The sequence below is a fragment of the Cheilinus undulatus genome, linkage group 24 (assembly GCF_018320785.1).
Source record: "Cheilinus undulatus linkage group 24, ASM1832078v1, whole genome shotgun sequence".
Taxonomy (NCBI): domain Eukaryota; kingdom Metazoa; phylum Chordata; class Actinopteri; order Labriformes; family Labridae; genus Cheilinus; species Cheilinus undulatus.
The window spans coordinates 3940685-3959939 of NC_054888.1; the positions used below are offsets into that span (position 1 = coordinate 3940685).

The 19255-nt window shown below is 40.9% G+C and overlaps 1 protein-coding gene across 2 annotated transcripts in view; it reads right to left on the bottom strand.

Moving 5' to 3' along the window:
• The window catches only part of pard3ba (par-3 family cell polarity regulator beta a), a 364154-nt gene that overhangs the window by 142896 nt on the left and 202003 nt on the right, over positions 1–19255 (bottom strand). The window lies entirely within an intron of this gene.

The window sequence follows — 19255 nt, forward strand, 5'->3', positions numbered from 1 at the left end:
AATTAAAGTATGGCTGGAAGGGGAGAAGGAGCCGGGACAAGAAGTTTCAAAGGTATATGAGACTGTACTAGTTTATCCAAGTGTGCGATGTTAGAAAAAAATCCAGCATGAAGGTATGCATTCAGTCAACAGGAACACGTCAAAGCTGTAGCAACATTTAACCAGACTGTAAAATGTCTAGGATTTAAACCATCAGCCTGCATGATGACTCATGAGCTGCCCTTTAACATGAGACACTGAAGAAGAAAAAAACGCTAAGGAAATCAGATTTGAAGCTTTTTTCTGACAATTATGTCCCAAGAAATTTCAAACTGAGAGAACGATAAGCTCACAAACCTTCTCCTTAAAGCAGTGATACTCAACACATGGCTCTTTTTAGTCTTCATTTGAAATATTTTTCCCCCAGAAAACCTTTAAAAAGGTCAACTTTAACCTCAGAAATGATCCATTAATCATTTTGTCTCCCACAGTTGGCTTAAATTGTCAACATTTATTTTTTGTTTGTATATTTCCATTGCCCTTATTTGCAATTTCTCCTCCTTTTCTGTTACTTTTAATCTGTTACATCTTTTTAAGCCCAACTTTGCCACTTCTTTTGCCCCTTTTCACCAGTTCTTGCCATTTTTGTCCTGCTTTTTGCTATTTATTTCCTTCTCAGCCCATTTAAGCAGCCTTTTCCACTGAATGCCACATTTTTTACGCTTTTTCACCATTTCTTCCACCTATAACTCATTTTTGCCACTTTTTGTCCCAATTTTTCCCAATTTTCACCCATTACTTTGCCACTTTTTTTTTAAACTTTTTGATGGGTTTGCCACTTTTGTAACTCTTTTTGTTCAATTTTGCAACTTTTTCTCACATTTTTGCCCACTTTCACCCATTTTTGGCCACTTCTTTGCTGTTTTTGGACCTTTTGATCACTTTCACTTATTTTTATTTCCACTTTAACCCATTTTTGCCTCTTTTCACCACTTAGATTGTGGCTCTTGCAAAGGTATTTTTAAATAATTTGGCTCTTTGGTTGAGCAGGGTTGAGTAACACTGCCTTAAAGGAGACAAGCTTTTGGACTCTATTAATATGAATCTATGAAGATGAAATGTAGAAAGCAGAAGGACGGATGCTAAGAGGGGAAAACAGGCTTAGACAGAAACGGGGTAAGTTATAGACCTACAGGAGAAACATAAAGGAAGGAAAGAAAACGATGAATGAGGTGAGCAGCAGAGGGACAGGTGAAGAGCAGCATTATGGGAAATGACAGGCTCATGCATAAGTAAGACAGAGAGAAAGGAGGGAAATAAATGAAGTGCCATCGTACTGTACTCGGGTATGGCCTCCAAGTAGAGGAAGGAGGAAAAAAGGGAGGATGGAGCAGGAGGGCGATGAAGGCCACCGCTGATTCAGCAGGGAAGGAGGGAGGACTTGAGGAAAAGAAGAGCTGGAAGAGAGAAGGAAAAATGAGACAAAGGAGGACAGGAAGTTAATCTCATGCCAAATGGAAGCCGCCCTACACGCTGGGAGAGAATGGAAGGTCAAGTGACGAAGAGAGGAAAAGAAGACCAGCAAAGAAACGAACTCTAGTTGTGTATCTCAATGAAAGTGAATAGAGGCTCAAGCAGCCAACTGTGGGTTCGAGCCCTTAAAGCTAAAAACAGCAAAGCAGAGTGAGTCTCAGGATTAACAGAGTGGAAAAACTCCACTTTAACCCTCTGAGCTCTACCGTATTTTCTTAACCATTGTGTCTCCACTGGACTTTTTATCTTAAAAAGCTTTTAAAACATCAACCCTGTGCTGCACTGTCAAGCTCGAAGCATCCTTTATTCAGAACAACCTGGGCTTCAAGAATCTAAGTGCTGCTGTAATGTCATCTGAATTTTATGTTTGGGACTACAGAGGCAAAAGAAACTAAATGGGGGTTAAAAAGATTTTCATCTATTAAACACAGGAAACAACGACTACCACTTTTTTTGCACAAACTTCTCCCATCTCTTGGAGGGAAAAAGTGGAAACATATTCTCTTTTGTAATTGGCTTCATTTGAGTCATTATTCAGAGCAGTTCCTGTCTGCAGTGACATAGAGGGACACATCATGGCCTCTCTGTGTCTCTTTCTCTCCGTTATGAGTCATTCAGGCTCCACTTTCAAGGGTCTGCACAGGCGCTTTTCAGAAAAGCATGGCATGACGACAGCCTGTCACAGCCCATGTGACATCTGTTTAGGGAACTCAAGATTGTGGCTAATGCTAAGCTAGCAGCAGAGATGATAGAAAATAACCCTATTAAATAATGGATGACAGATGATCAATATCAGATTTACTGGTGTGGATTTAATCTTTGAAGACCCCAGAAAGTCACCACCGACCCAGGCTTACCAGAAAAGCATGTGTAAGAGCTACAAAGGCAGAGCTTCATTAGAACGGTGAAACGGATGGTTTTCAGAGGGAAAAAAGGACATAGCTACAATTAATGGTTCAACAGTTATCGTATTGGACAGCGCTGGGCTCACAAGGTTAAGTTGATTTAATTCACTGTAAAATAAAAAGAGGAAGAACAGTCAAACGCCCCTTAGTCAGATTTTAGAGAAGTGTGGCGTGCATGTTTAAAGCTTGAATATGTAACATCCAACAAGAATCATAGAGAATCAACTCTACCCCCCTCCCTTCCTGTTCTTTTCCGTGTTTGGGCTCCATAGCTCCGCCCCTCTTCTCACATACCTCCTCGCAAATATGCACATCCGCTGAATCGAATACTGACGGTGGCAAAGCTCTCGTGGAGTGATTTTGTTCAACTTTTCCACTGAAATCAATGGCTGAATCACAGGCTAGAAAACACTTCGTCTCAGCATGAACAAATTCTACATAGGACCAAACACCGCCGTAATGCCGCCATTGTATCAACTTCTCACTGAGCTGAGGCGCAAGCGCACCTACTAAAGCGGCCAATAGGAACGCTCCCTCCGTCCTGAGCCGTGATTGGCTGTGAGTACTAGGCCCCTCATTGGCTGGAGCATCGTCCCTTGCTGGTTTTCCTCAAGTGAGAGTGCAGCATTCAGTGCAGGACGCGTTGCAGAAGCGTGTTATTCTTTTAGGTGGCTTCAATAACAAGCCCCTGACGGGTTGTGCTGTTTCTGTGGGCATAATACACTAAAAATAAATGGCTTACTGCAGCTTTAAAACACAGTTTAGCATGTCTCCAGTGAGTTTCATCAGGATTGACTGAGAGCATTTAAAATCTGAGCAGAGACCCCCCCTCCACTTTCACCACCAAGAAGGTCTTTCAGACTTAAACACCCCAGAGCACATCGCTGACTTTGGAGCAATTCCACTTACTGTTCTGGTGCAAATGTTTGGCGCAGTTGGTGCACCCAAAAGAAAGGGATCAAAACAATTACACAGACATATTCCCAGTCACTGCCTGAAGCTACACATGAAGATTCATGATGATTGGACTAATTGTTAATGACTTAAGGCCATTTTCTTTCCAATCTCCAACCCAGTCAAAGTTTATAAGTCAATAGCTTGAAGATGAAACAACAGATCAACAAGCCTTTGGCTACTTAGAATGAGTTTTGGCTCACTGGATGCAGCATATATGGTAGAAATCAAACAAACACTTTAGGGCGGCTTTTATGGTCAGGACGAAAAATTGTAAAGGCCCATAAGCTCGATTTGAGTGTCAAATTTAAAGCCAGTCAAACGTACCATATGAGGGGCGTGGCCTCTCAAACATGGCTTCTTCTGTCAGTAACTAATGCGTCATCCTTCGGCCTACTGGGTTCATATTTCTTAGTGTGGCGATGAATGAGAGCTCCAGTTATACTTGCAGGTTTAATTGTTCTAGCACATTCCATATCATGGTAATTTAAATGTTTCCAGCATTATAATAAAGATTATTACCAAATAAAATTAACATTAACAATAATATAAATAGTAAGCTTAAGACAACAGAGAATGAGATGAGGACAAAAGAGTAAGAAGAACACAATAAGAGGACGTCTAAGGAGAGGAAAGAGAAGACGAACAGAAGACGAAGAAAAGGGTGAAGACGAGGAAGATGACAAAGAGCAAAACAAAGGAGAAGGCAACAAAAAGGAACATGAAGATGACGAAGGCAAAAAGAAATGATGATGACAAAGAAGGAGAAGATGAAGAAGCAGACGAAACTGAAACAAAAACTCCGGAGCTCTTCCTCCTCTGGGTTCAAGTCCTCTTCAAAGCAGTAACAGACAGGTGGCAGGCTGGATTTCTGCTCTCAAACTTTCCTGTAGGGATGACTTTCTGCATCATGGCTCCCTCTTCTTAAGTCATATTTTTTATTTTTGTCATTTCAGAGGCTTCAAAGCTCCAAAGCAGAGCAGGGGAGAAAAGGGGGGAAGCGAGACTGAAACAGGGATGGAGTCTGAAGAGGGGGGAGAAAGTAAGCAGAGCGTCGCTGCCTTTTAAGTCCTAAATTGACTTTCTGTGAGGAAGTGGGATTTATGGGGAATAAGGGGTTATAAATAGAGAAGGGGGGAGCGCTCAGGAATAAAACGCTCAATTTGAGAGGCAGGATTTGTGTCACAAATGTAATTACGGCTGTCCAGCTCGCAGCCTGATAGAATTAAGCTCCTTGCCAGCACACTGCTGTGCTAAACACAGAGAAAGTGTGTGTGAGTGCAGAATGTGAGAGTTTCACCCAAGAAAGAAGAAATTAAAGTCATGATACTGCCTGAGCATGATAGCGGCGTGTGTCCTTGACCGCCTAGAAGAAGAAATATGAAGGAGTGTTTGTGTGTGCAGAACTCATTCCATGCATGTCAGGCGTTTGAGGCTGGAGGTAAATGAATAATGAGGGTTTAATAGGATGGATGAGCGGGGGAGAGGTGGCTATCATCGCCAGCTCGATCCAATGGAGGGTGAAATCAGCGTTTATCACATATCGCTGCCCGCTGTGCCAGCAGATGCTCTCACGGATCCGTTCGCATCACGTCTGCCTGATTGCCGCTGATTCAAGCTGGTGCACAGATTTGACAAACAGCCCGACAGCCAAACTGGCCAGGACGGTGGCGGATGCCCTTCACAGCTGTACCAGGCTGCCATCCTGGATGAAAGGGATATTGTCACGTTTTCAATTTCTGTTTTGGAGATTTTCATTTCTCCTGATTAGAGAGGTAGGGGTTCCTACAGGTGTCCAGGTTTCAGAGGCTGCCTTTTACACAAATACAAAGTTAGGCGAGGATGTTCAAAGGCTTGGATGGACTAATGAACCTCTGTGGATTAACAAGTTCAAAAAGACTGGCAGGAAAATAAATGCTCTTGTTTAGAAAAAGTTTGAAAAAGCTTGTGTAAACTCCGGGACATTAGTCAACAATGACAACAAAGCTGCATGTCAGTAAAGCATCCAATAAGATGTGCAAATACGGACTGAAGAGCTTTCACCCCCTACTTCACACTGCAAGACGCAGGAATGCTTTCCACATTTTAACAGCTTTTCTTCATCATCAGGTCATAATCCTTACACTCAGGAAAACCGGGATGTTCTATTTAGTAAATTAAGCTTGTGATACCTCCATGCGGGCGTAAATGAACTGGTTCTGTTCAGTGGGTCCACTCATAAAGCTAAATATACAAACCCAATTCCAAAAAAGTTGGGGCACTGTGAAAAAATAAAACAGAATGCTTGGCAAATCTCACAAACCCGTATTTTAAAAACGATAGGACATAAACAACATATCAGAGGTTTAAACAGAGACATTTTACCATTTTATGAAAAATATGAGTTCACTTTGAATGTGATGGCAGCAACACAGCTCAAAAAAGTAGAGACAGTGAAACAAAAGGCTGGAGGAGCATTTTGCAGCTAATTAAAATATTTGGCAACAGGTCAGTCACATGACTGGGTATAAATGGAGCATTTTAGAGAGGCAGAGTCTCAAAAGTAAAGATGGGCAGAGGTTCAAAATTCTGTAAAAAAAACTAAGTCTAAAAATTGTGCAATAATTGTTGAAAAATGGTCCTTAACATAAAATTTGAAGACTGAATATCCCATCATCTACAGTCCATAATATCATCAAAAGATTCAGAGAACCTGGAGAAACCTCTGTGTGAGAGGGACCAGGCTGAAGGTCGGCAGTGGATGCTGGTCATCCTCGGGCCCTCAGATGGCACTGCAGGATTTTGCCATGCAAGGAGAGGCCATATGTGGTCAGATGACAAACAATCCAAGCAGATTAGGATTGTTTGATGCAAAGCATAGTTGCTTATTTTACTGATAATATTGTTTAATCATAACATGTTGTTTATCGCGACTGTTAAAGCAATACGATAGCATTGCAAATGTTGCACATTGGTCCACCAGAGAAGTTTTGCACCCTCTGTAAGATGATCAAGGTAGATGATACTCATTGTTCATGCTGTAAATAGTGAGAGTTTTTTAACTGTGTTACAATGGTATAAATGCTAATAAGCTGTGACAAAGACAAAGCATGTCTAATCAAACTTATAACTGGTTTCTGGATAATCCAGAGCAACAAAACCCTAAATGCAAAGACAATGTTAGCCGATGGAAAAACCATCTCTCAATGTACTCTTTTCCTGTTTTAGTGTGAACACATGCATACGCATGCACGTGCAGACATCACTGTGGTCTGCATACTGTGACTTTAGCAAAGGGTGACTGCTGTGCTGAGCAGACAGCAGTGAAATCTTTGCCTGGAACGTAGCCGTGGGCTGCTGCTGAGCTGACAGGCCCTGCAAGGACTAACGCTGCTCCATGAAGCCGCTTTGTAGCTTTAAAGTGAAACCTCAAAAAGTGAGTGTAATACAGCCGCAACCTGTGACGGAGGGATGATACAACTCTTTAGTTCCATGTCATTGGGTCACAACATTATGAATAATATTATTCAGAGGGAATTATTTAACTAAAGAATCCTATTCACTTAATTTCAGGAAAGAAAATATGGGAAATTAGAAAAACCATGCCACCTAAATGTCCCCCCAAAAACAGGGGTTTCTCCATGAGGAAATGTTGGAAATCTAACATTAAATTCTGCAGTAGGACTTCATTTTTTAGAAAGAAAGCATAAAGAAAGCGATTTTCTCATAAGTAGGTTCCCAGAGCATGGATTAAATTATAACACAGGCTTAACACTAGAACTGCCAATGGGTCAAATTTACCCAAGGCTGTTCTTTAATTGTATCTTACTTGATGTGTTTACAATTTTAAAGACTGTCAGTCTTTGACTTTTTCTAAAAGTTTGTTTTATAGCACCCGGTGTTAATGACAGGTACATTTGACCCGTTGGCTGTTTTAGGTATGTAGAGATCCACAGCGGTTCTAGTGTTAAGGCTGTTCTTATGTGATTCTGTGACTGGTCCAGGTGTAAGAGGGTCAAAAATCTTCATAAAAATTAAAGGAAAAAGACACTATAAAAACAATTATGATGTACTGATTTAAGAAAGCACAAAGAATCAGGAATATTTCTATGAAATCTGTGATTTCCCATCATCAGACATGTTAAAATTTAAATAAAATTTGTTCAAGAAAAATTCTAGTTATTCCATAAATAGCCAAGAATTACAGGCTTTGGTAAACAAACTCATCCTACAGCACATATTTAGCACATGCTAACACATTAAAGTGGGCAGTAAAATGATTCTTTAGCTGGATTTAATTATCTATCAGTCAGATTTAAATGTATTTTTGCAGTCAGAACATACAAACAAGCACACAGACACTTACAGACAGCCAAATATAAACCCTGGCACTGTGCTGCACCGCCCTACTGTGTCTCAGCAGGGTCTTAACACTTACCTATCAACTGGACCACAATGTGCTCCAGCTTTACAGCAGCCTGGATGAAAGGTTGCCACAGTTACAAGAAAGTGCCCCCTCCATCAAAACGGCCAGGGGTGGAAAGAAGAAGAAGGTGTGTGTGTGTGTGTGTGTGTGAATGAGAGTCCAAGAAAGAGGGGTGACGGCGAGCTGCCGAGACAACACAGTAAAAAAAAAAAAAAGCTTTTTTCTCCTGGATGTAGATCTTAAAAAGGACACTACAATGCTCACATATATGCTTCTAGAAACACACACGTCACATCCACACTCACACTTTTCTATCTTCTATCCAATCTCAGCACCGACCAATAAAAAGCTGCAGCCATTTCTCCCTCCGACAGTAAAACACGCCCTGACCTGCTCTCTGCTATAAACACACATCCATACCACACACCTGTAAAAGAAGAGCGTCACCCTCGTCTGTAAAGGTTACTGAATTTAATCCAGCTCAAACATTAAATATGCAGTTACAAGGACTCCAATGGCCCTGGCCATGTTTTAATAAAAGTGGTGTAACTCAACAGAAGCTCTAAAAACCCTGAATTACCAAAAGGCATTAATAATCTCATCTCTATAAACGTTTATAGATGGATTTAAGTTCTTTAAACGACACAGAGAAATGGACAGAGCACAAAGGTCTCTCCTGATGTTAATCTTCACTGCTTCACCTTAGATTGAATGTGCAGAATACAGGCCTTTAAACCTTTATTGACAACAAGGCATGATGACATGAGAGATGCGTTTTATGTGAAAAGCATGAGTGGTATTGGGTCTATGTCTGGGAATGTTTTATATCACTGTTTATAAAAAAAGACTCATTCTTCTTTCTGTATCACTCCTACTCACGTTCCTCTGGCTCCTCTTTAAAGATGTCATCTTTAAGAACAAGAAAACATGTGGGGTTTTATTTTTCGGGTAACTTCCATATATTGGAAACAATTTGTTTTCTTTTAAAGATTTATTTTTGGGTCTTTCTGTGCCTTTAGATCAGTGGTTCTCAAATGGTGTGGCAAAGGCACACTAGGGTAACGTAAGGCAAGTCTAGGTGTGCTGTGGGAATTTGTATGTTATTACTACAACTTTATGATAAGTACCATAACCAGGCCTGCCCCTAGATCTGGCTGGACCCCTGAAAACCCCCCCAGAGAATGGGACCTCCCCAGCCGGGATTTATTGATGATATCAGTGCATATGTGTTGGAACAGTAGCATTATTGCTAGCATCCTGGCTAACAGTTTCCTCCTTAAGAGCTAAAAAGCATGGCAATCTATTATTGGGTTGAAATTGGTGTTGAAATCATTCATTCATGCTAATTTTAACCAAGTTAACCAATTTTTCCACCCATTTTTGCAACTTCTTTTGACAACTTAAATCATTTTGCTGCTTTTTTTTTTTTTAGCATTTTTGCCACTTCTTATGAATACCTTTGACCCATTTTTGCCACATTTAACCCATTTTTGCTACCCATTTGACCTGTTTTTACCCCCTTTAAGCAACTAAAACCCTTTTATTGCCACTTTTCCGCCACTTGTAAACTATTTTGCCACCTTTTTGCCAGTTTTTGCCCACTTTTGCCTTTGTTTGACAAATTTTTTGCCCAAATTTGCCCTTTTTTTATCACTTGTAACCCATTGTTACCACCTTTTTACAAAATTCAACCCCTTTAAGCCACTTGTAACCCATTTTTGCCACTTTTTTGACACTTTCAACAAGTTTTTGCCAATTTCAATGCATTGTTTGGCCAATTTTTTCTTTCTTTTTTTTTTTTTGTTTTTTTTTACCAATTTTCACCCATTTCTGACTTTGTTTTGCCACTTTTTGCCTAATTTTGCCATGGTTTTTTCACCCCTTTTAACCTATTTTTGCCACCTTTTGCCCACTCTTTCTCCATGATTCTCCAGTTGGCTGGGCCCCAGAAAGCGCTCCTCTTTATCTCCCCTTACAGTCCACCTTAACTGCAACGTTATTTAAAATGTCTATTTTGTATCGATATAAATATGGTGTGCCTTGAGATTCTGGCTTAACCTTAGGTGTGCCTTGGGCAAAAAAAGTTTGAAAATCACTGTTTTATTGGCTAGAGGAGGACAGTGGATAGACTTGGAAACAGGAATGAGAGTGAGGAGAGACATGCAGCAAAGGGCCACAGGCCGGATTCAAACCCGGGCCGCCCGCATACATGGGTAGCACCTTAAACCACCTCGACCATCTGCACGCTCATCAGAAGCACTATTTAACTTGAAAACTAACTGTGCACTGGTTTGGGACAGCTTTCATTCAAGGAGTAAAGCATATCTGATCACCCGCTGCATACTGAAATATCTCTTTAGGGGTTGGCTGCAGCCTCATTGGTTTCCAAATTTTTTCCCTCAGCTAGTCAGTGCTCCCAAATCCTTACCCTTGACCCTTAACCCATAACCCCTGACAGCATGAATCAGGAGTGGTTCAGTTTAGTTGTCTGACCCCGAGGAAACAGCCGTACAATGCAAAATGTTTTTATTAAGATTGATTAAAGAAAAGCACCCGGGCTAACTTGAACAGAAGCATCTGAGCAGGATCGTCAGCAGACAAGCTCAGAAACAGCAGCTCTCACTGCCTTATTTGTGGTAGTTTAAAGGAATTCAGGGTTTTATTTCTAGGCCAGCCTGAATGCCACATTTAGGTGCAGAAAGACGTCACAGAAACAGAACTGGTGCCAGAGCAGCTTTGTGTCTCGCTGCCCTGATGCTCTGAAATGTTATGTTGTTCTGCGTTATGTAAAAAGCCACTTTGAAATCCTTTTTGAGCTGCTGGGACGTTCATGCTAAGCAGAATTTAAGAAATCCCATTGGTAATGCTTTTCAAACACCTTTAAATGTGGCTTAGATCCATGCGTTTCATGTGTTTGTTTCATGTGCTTTAACAATCACTCTAGCCTGGATAAAATCTGGTTCTAGCAGCAGATGAAGGCTGGCAGCCTTAACAAGGCCAAAATGAACAACTGTGCACATGCTCATGGTAATAACGGGTCAGGCGGTGCTAGGTTTCTGCTCGTTTGTGTGTTTTTAATAAATCTGGACAATAAAAGAGCACTGAGGCAGTGTGCTAGCATGCTGTTTAGGCCTTTTTTTGTTAGTAGGATTGAGTTTTCACCGTTGGTTTTTAGAGGATTAGATAAATATAAACACGTGTCATCCTTGAAAAAGTATAAGGACAGCAGAATGCAATTAACGCTCTTTTTTCCAACCACATGACAAACCAGTCTTCAAAGGGAATCACTTCAGACAACTGTATACCCAGTGAAAGCAAATCTAATTCATGTTATGTCCAATCAAAGCTCCACTCCAATTAAAGAGCTGTCCGATCATTAAGCGTCCCTCCATCACTGTTTGAACGCACTCAGCTCCATCAGAGCTAAAGGACGGAGCTGCACCCAGGCGCTGCTCTGCCAGTAATTGGGTTTAGCTGTTTAGATGTATGAGAGAATGGGGACATATGGGCCGTATGTATTTAGCCTCCAACTAGATGAATGGCTTTAATAACTGGAGGGGACTTAAAAGGCCATTTCATAATTACTGCTTACCTCTGCTGGATTAGAGCGGCGCGGGGGGTTGGCAGGGTATGGATGAGGGCTGGAGCGAGCTGTGAGGAGCGGGACGCGTGCCATTTATAAAAACACAGAGGATGGAAATGCTGGTGCATCGAGGGAGAACAAACATACACAAACCTGCAGAACGCCTCATTAACCACAGCTGACCGTCCACCTCCAGCTAAGGCACGGATCAGACGGTACATGACATCTGTGTCTCTAAACGGCACGCCGTGACTCAGCTTAGAGAGCCGTCAGAGAGCAGACTGAACCCTGACCAATCATGGCTTTCAGTGTTTAATTAACAACATGACTGGCAAAATTTTGATTGTTACAATCAGCCAGACTTGAGGTGGATTATTTTACCAGCAGTGCTGGAGATAAAAAACAATTTCACAATTGTTTCAACAGGTTGATCTGTAATAAGCACTTCTGCTTCAGCCGATCCATCGACTAGAGGACAGCACCGATGTTCAAAGCGGACGTTTATCTTTCTTTTCTCCACACAAACCACAATTGAATTTTAAAGTTTTAAATAAACAGAAGCTAAAGTTGAGTTCTTAAGCTTGTGAAGAATACAACGGTGAGACCTCAGTTTGACTGAAAAACTGAGATTTAATGTGGTGTCTGATGAGAACTGACTGCTGGTTGGCTGTTTGCTGTAATAGTTTGTTGGTGTTCTCTCTGGAGTAGGGGTGTCAAATTCAAGGCCCGGGGGCCAAATCCGTTCTGTGGTACAGTTATACCCGGCCCACCAGATGAGATTATTTTTTAATACAGCTGGCCCACTGGATTGAGGTCTGCAGATTTCCTCCAGTTTAAGAATGTAAACTTAACTATGATGATCTAATATTTTATCCTTTTGAAGTCATAAAAACTAGAAAAAGAAAAAAAGTTAAAATACTTAGATAAAAAGTCAGGAATGTGGGAAAATACATTTATGTTTTCATTTCATATTCGTAATTTTGCACCTAACAGTTATGATGCAAAGTTAAGGTTTTGACTTTTTATTTCATATGTTACCTTTTCAATTCTCAATGTTGACTTTTTATCTTATTTTTTGACCTTTCAGGTCCTTTTTGAACTAATATTTTGACCTTTTAAACTCATGGTCTGGAATTTTTAGCTTCTTACTTTGACTTTTATCTCATAATTTGACCTTTTAGATGTATAATTTTAAATTTTAAGTGTTGTTTTGACCTTCAAAACTCAAAATTTAAATCTTTTTCTAATGCTATGACATTTTAAACCAATGATTTTGAATTTTATCTCATATTTTGACAGTTAAGAATCAATTATTTTACCTTTCCATCTCATATATTTGCCTTTTTAAAACATTATTTTGACTTTAAATGCCATGTTTGAACCTTTTGAGCTAATAGGTTTGAATTTTTATCTCAGATTTTGAGCCTTTAAACTTCTCATTTTGACTTTTTTCAATCTCATCTGCTGAAAGCTCCTGTGCCTCCTGTGGATAGTTACCGTCGCTAACCTGGGAGTGGACAGTGGCCCTTTCGGGGGGGGGCTTAGCAAAGAGTAAATTCTATTTTCGTCACATTGGGAACTTATTGTTTTTTATCATCAATGCATATCAATTTCAAATACAGTGCTTAACAAATTTATTAAACCACCACCCAAAGCAAGGTTTATGCCACAGCTGCTCTAGATTAACAGCATTGGTAAAAATTGATAAAACTAAAATAATTTTTTATGTTTCTTCAATGGTTAATACCAATATGTTGAAAGCTCTTTAACCAAATGATATTTTTAATGCTAAAATATAATTATTATTGGTATCCATGAATTTTCAAATTTACTGATTTACAAAAAACCCCTGAAGAATAGTAAAGCACATTATTATTTATTAATTAATATGTCAAAAATATAGTTATTTACTGTCATTCCTGAACAGAAAAATGAGTTTTAGTGGTTGAATGTTATGCTTGCTTCATTTCTGACTTCTCAGAGAAGCCCAGTGAGCCGGCTGAAATTTGGGTATAAAAAGGTGATTTCAGTTTGAAATTCCTCATTCCTGTTCAAAATGGTCAAATGTAGAGAGTTCACTGGAATGAAAGAGTCCGCATTAAAGCACTTCATGATGCTGGATGGTCTCTGAGAGAAATATGACAGGTGGTCTAATAAATATGTTAAGCACTGTATGTGGTCTCATGAACTACTAATCGATATAGACTCCAAGTAAAGTGTATCAGAGAACCTCTAATTTGGATTTTTTTTATTTGACAAAGTTCAAGCCAACTATTCCATGTTAAACTGGTGCTAATTAAGTAGTGGAAAAAGTTATAGCTGTAGTTATTCAGACTATTTTGGATTCATTACAGACATCTTGTAAGCACAGATATGTTGGCAAGTTAAAACCTGTAAACCTGAATTATTATACACTCTGTCACTGTGTTTTAGTAATTTCACTTCATGTTTCAATTGCAATACTGAACAATTTTTCCATGCATTGTGATTTTTTTTTTTTTTTTTTGCTGCAACGTGGAAGCTAAATTTGCCCATGGATGCATGGGTTCTCTCAGACATCAGCACTGGTGGACTCAGAGGGGAGGCTGGGTGGGCAATCCCCCCTAGGAGCCCTAGTGTTTAGAAAGCCACTGTTAAAATTTCCTCTGGGATGCACCTGTGGTGCATAAACAATGATGAAGAGCCCTGCAGGATGTCCCACCAGTGGATGAAATGTGCCTTCATAGGTCCTTATTTCCAATGGGAAAATTGATAAAAGTCCAGACAGGCTGTTCTTTCAGTAGGCCAATGGTGAAGTGCCCTCGAAGGTACCCTTCCAGAGGGAAAAACTTGATCCATTTCTGCCCTCTGGGATGCCCCTTTAATGGACAAAATGTGATGAAGTGCACACTCTTCCAATGAGCCAATGATAAAGTGCCACCCAGGGCACCTTCTAATGAAATCAATGGATAAATACTGAGAACACCTCACCTGTTTTTGACAAAGGTGAGGCAGGTGCCATCTCATAATAAAACAGGTTTAAATTTCAGAGAGATTCTAGAGTATTCCACCATTAATGTATGACGACTTCATGTGCCCTGATGTCCATTACACACATTACAGAGTGTTTTTAACATTAAAACCTTCCAAGGGTTAGGGTTTAAGTCTTATTCTATTCAAAGCATGTTAAATATGCAAATGCATTACAGAACACTTTATCCTCTCAGTACTTGATGATCTAAGTAATAGAGCACTAGAAAGTTCTGGGAAGTGGGAAGCAGATATGGCCTAGTCTAAAAAAGATATCTAAGAGAGAGTGCAGATGTTTGATACAGAAGAGGAGATAACATCTGTTTGTCACTGTTAGCAGAGCCTCTTGTCTACAGTACACACTTCCTTCCTCCTTCTCTGCAGACCACATCACACATTCTTAACTGAATGTTTTAATAATGACAAGGATGCACACTTGCATACATTTGCATCCAAGCTCTGCCTTTCTCTCCTGGCTTCTCTGATTTTGGTGACAGTGACGGTGGTTGGTGAGCATTTTGTGATGGAGTGATACATGCTAGCAGAGAAAAGCTTCATGTTTTTCACTGGTGCTTTAAACAAAACAAGAACAGCTGTTATTCATCTTTCTATCTATGTCTATACAGGCAGACAAGCAGAGAAAATCTGTAAGAACATTTAAACATCGATCAAGTCAAATCAGAGCAACATGTTGACTTTCAGCTTAAATCAACAACAGCACACCAGATGCAAAGAACAGAGGAAGGGAGGGGAAACGAGAGAGAGAGTGAGGAATGACAGCGAGAGGCAGAGTAACGCAGCACCCAAACAAAGAGAGTGAAAACAAAGCAGCGCTGGCAGGAAGCTGGCTGGATTTAAAGCTTATTGTGCAGAGAAGAAACGGCGTCAGCTAATGGGTGCAGGGACTGATGCTGCAGGGTTTGCTGTAAGCCAGGATACTGCTGAGCATGCGCATGATTCAACAGTTTTTTCTACTGATCATGAAAAGAACAAAACACACCTAAATACAATGTACAGAAACAATCCCTGATTGATCCAAAAACCAATCATTACTGGCTGATTTTCATTAAAAATGTCTGATCTGTGGATTGGGCATGTGAGGAATATTCTGGTGTCAAAGGTTGTGTAGTGTGATTTTAGAAAGAGAGAAGAAGGAGATGAAGAAAAAGAGGTGATGGTGATGCAAGAAAAAACAAGGGGTAGGTTTTAATAGGACGAAAGGGAGATGCAAATGCTGAAAAAGGGCAGAGGACGATTCAGAAAGGGGGAAGAGGCAGTTGAGGAAAAAGACAAGAGGGAAATGTACAAAGAGACAAAGGGAGATGCATAAAGAGAGAAAACAGTGATGCAGGAAGAATCAAGAGGGAGATACAGAAGAAGAGGAAGATGCAGAGAGGGGGAAGAGGGAGACGAAGAAAAGAGAGACAGATGAAGGAAGAGAGAAAAGGAAGATGCAATAAGAGAGGACAAGGGTGATGCAGCAGGAATCAAGAGAGAGATGCAGAGGAGGATGATCAAAAAGGAAAAAATAGGGAGATGCAGAAAAAGTGCAGAGGAGAATGTAGAAAAGGAGAAGATGGAGGTAAAGGAAGAGAGGAAGGAGATGCAAAAAGAGAGAGGAAGGTGATTCAGGAAGAATCAAGTTGGAAAGGGAGAAGGGGAAAGTGGAGTTACAGGAAGAAAAAAGAGAAAAGAGCAATTTACAGAAAGAGAAACAAGGGTGCTGCAGAAAGCGAGAACAACAATGAACTAGGGCTGCAAGCAGCACCGAAGGGCCCTCGCACCCCGGCACACGTTGGGGTGTGCGGCAAATGCCCATGTGTGTGGCAACAGTGGGGTGTTGCATTGTGCTGCTGGCAGAGTGACAAAGGTGGATGCTGAATGTAGAAGGGGTCAGGGAAGGATTATTTGTCATGTAAAATTGAAAAAAGAGTAAGCATTCTATGTCCAAGGTGCTTCTGGTGGGTTACAGTAGGGGGCGCTACAGCAAAACCATGAAACGAACATTGAAATCTGTAGAGAGGCAGACCCTGATCATACATGTGAAAATTGAAGGCAATCGGATGTTTCATATGAGAGTTACACCCACTTCCTGTCCAACGGCAAAAGATCAAAATGGCCGACATGGCCATCCGGGCATCTGTTAACAATTCATGTCAATGTGGGGACAGATATTTAGGAGTTGAGCTCAAAATCACAGCATGATAGGTTGAACTTAGTAAAAGGAATACAGAAATGACCCATATTCGCCACTTCCTGTTTGCAGTAGGGGGCGCTGTGATGAGCTGTTTGCAGATGGGCGTGTTCAGTGTGATACTGATGTCTTGCCATAACACTGTGAATACCATAGATTGATGTCCCCCAACGTTTTGGGGGTTTTCGGTGGATAATTGTCCAAAAAAATTGCCTTATTTGAAATTCCAGTAAAGCTGGTGGACTTCCTGTTGGGATTTTGGCATGGGTCCATGAGGCTTTTTTGTAGCTCTGATGATGATCCATATGCAGACCGAAAATCACAGGCCTAGGATGAATGGTGTACGGGGGCTGAATTTTTATGTAGCAACCCATAATTCACACATGAAAAATCAATAGGTAAATGTTCACCTGGCAGAAGGGGGCGCTGTGACAAAGTGCTGATATTGATGCATGGATGTATTCAGGACCATTGTGTGATTATCCATGGGACATCTGGTGATGATTGACATGAGCACTAAAAAGTTATAAGGAATTACTGTGTAATTTTTACTGTAAAAAACACACCAAAAATAGTGTAAAATCAGGCCCCTGTTAAGGCCCCACCCCATGTAAAAAGTCACAGTTTTGATAACTTTAGATCTCCAGGTGGACTGATTTATGCAAAAACATTCTGGAGTCCATCAGATGAAATCCCTTGGACTAGTTCATTAAAATGCGAAACGTGTGGTGTCGTGAAAACACCAGAATTGGACCAAAATGGTTTGTAGTTCTATTCCTGTACATTTTAGAGGATGGTCATAATGTGATTTTTTGTTCGTCACATCATGATACATATGGGTACCAATTTTCATGCATGTAGGTTTTACCCAGGGCCCTATCTCACTTTTTGTGATGGATTTGCGAAATTCCACCACCAGGTTGTTATTTCTCGAAGGGGACAATTTTGGGTAAAGTTTTGTGAGTTTTTGAGCATGTTAAAGGCTCCAAATTAGTGATTTCCCAGTCAGGATAATAATAATAATAACGGCTACAATTTCAATAGGGTTCTCACTGATCCTGGGTTGGTGCTCGGGCCCTAATAAGATAAATGCATGACTTTTATGGCCCTAAATCAATCTTAAACTTATCGATTAGGTAGGATATGTCTATGAGAGTAATGATGGTCACAATATGTGACAAATGAGGTGTATTAGCCATGCTTGATAGCATCTTAGACTGCATTTCTCCCACCTAACTAGACCAGTTCTGAGCCATGACCCCAAAACTGAGGTAGGAACTTTTATGAATCCTTATATGAAGGTAAATAAAACATCATGACGTGTAAAAATGTAATTTCAAGAAGAGAGCGTAGGGTTAAGTGAGAAGATTAAATACAGCAATACTTTTGTGCTCCTTTAATCAGGTTACGCTGACACCTAGAGGAAGTCCCAGTGCACTACAAAGCTTAGTAGACTGACCAAGCACTGAACGAGCTGCCTTGACCAAACCCACATCAGTGTCAGTCAGTCTCACTTACAGGTGATTAGTATCAACAGCAGCAGTAAAACCCTGATCAGAGCGTCCCTATTCCAAACAGAACAGCTGCAAAAGCAGACATCATTATAAGCTAACTACAACACATGAGCACAGAGCTGCAGCACTGCAGTATGAGTATGTGTGAAAAGTGTATGTGTAGCTGGATGAGCTCCCAGGTGTGCTGTAGAGAGGGCAGCCTTCTGCCAGGGGAGATGTTAGACTCTAAGGGAGAGAAATGGAGGGATGAATGAAGGGATATCTCTCCATTACTCTTCTGGCTGTCTGCAGGCTGTTCACACACAAACACACACACTCATACACACTCTTTTAGAGAGTCTAGGGGAGAGGAAACTCCAAGACTTGGAACATGTTCACCATAATCACATAAAGCTGGAACAGATACAGCTGCAGAGGATGGAGGGAGACAAAGACGGAAGGAGAGAAAGAGAGAATAAGAGAGGATCAGCCTGTTGGGGAGAAGAATAAAAGTGATCAAAAAGAGAGAAGTGGAGGGAGAAGAAGAAAGAGAAGTGATGGTTTGGGGATTGAGAGGATGCTAAAAATGGGGATGAGCCTGGTGACAAAGAGCAGGAGACGGAGAATAATCAAGACAGAAATGATTGGGAAGAGTGGGAGCGAAGATGAAAGCAAAAAGAGAGGAAAAAACTAAAAGCTCTATTGAAGACGGGGACTGGAGTGGCAGAGAGAAAGGATGGAGAGAGAGCGGCTCTAGCCAGAGAGAAAAAGGGTTTTAGCCAGATTAAAGAAGCCAGGCAGGCCCTCTTAAGACCATCCGCCTAATGAAATATGTCAAAGCCTATAAAGAAACACTGAGGCCATTTAGGAGGGAGGGAGGGTCGGTGTGCAGGAAGCTCTGCAAATACACTGTGTCAGCAAAAATGAAAAACACGCAAAAGCCCTGTCAATACGCATTAGCTGAGACGTCAGCGGGAGAGGGGATGAAAAACCAACGAAGAAGAAAAGAACACCGCAGCGTAAGAGGGAGAAATGGATAGCTTTATTTATCACGGGCCATAAAGGGTTAGAGGAGCTGATCAGGAATTCCAGGAAAATCATAGCAGGAGGAGGAGGAGGAGGAGGAGGAGACACTTGTGGGAATGCTGAGTGTGGGGGATCTGAGGTCAGCCAGCGGTGCTCATGGCATCAGTATTCCAG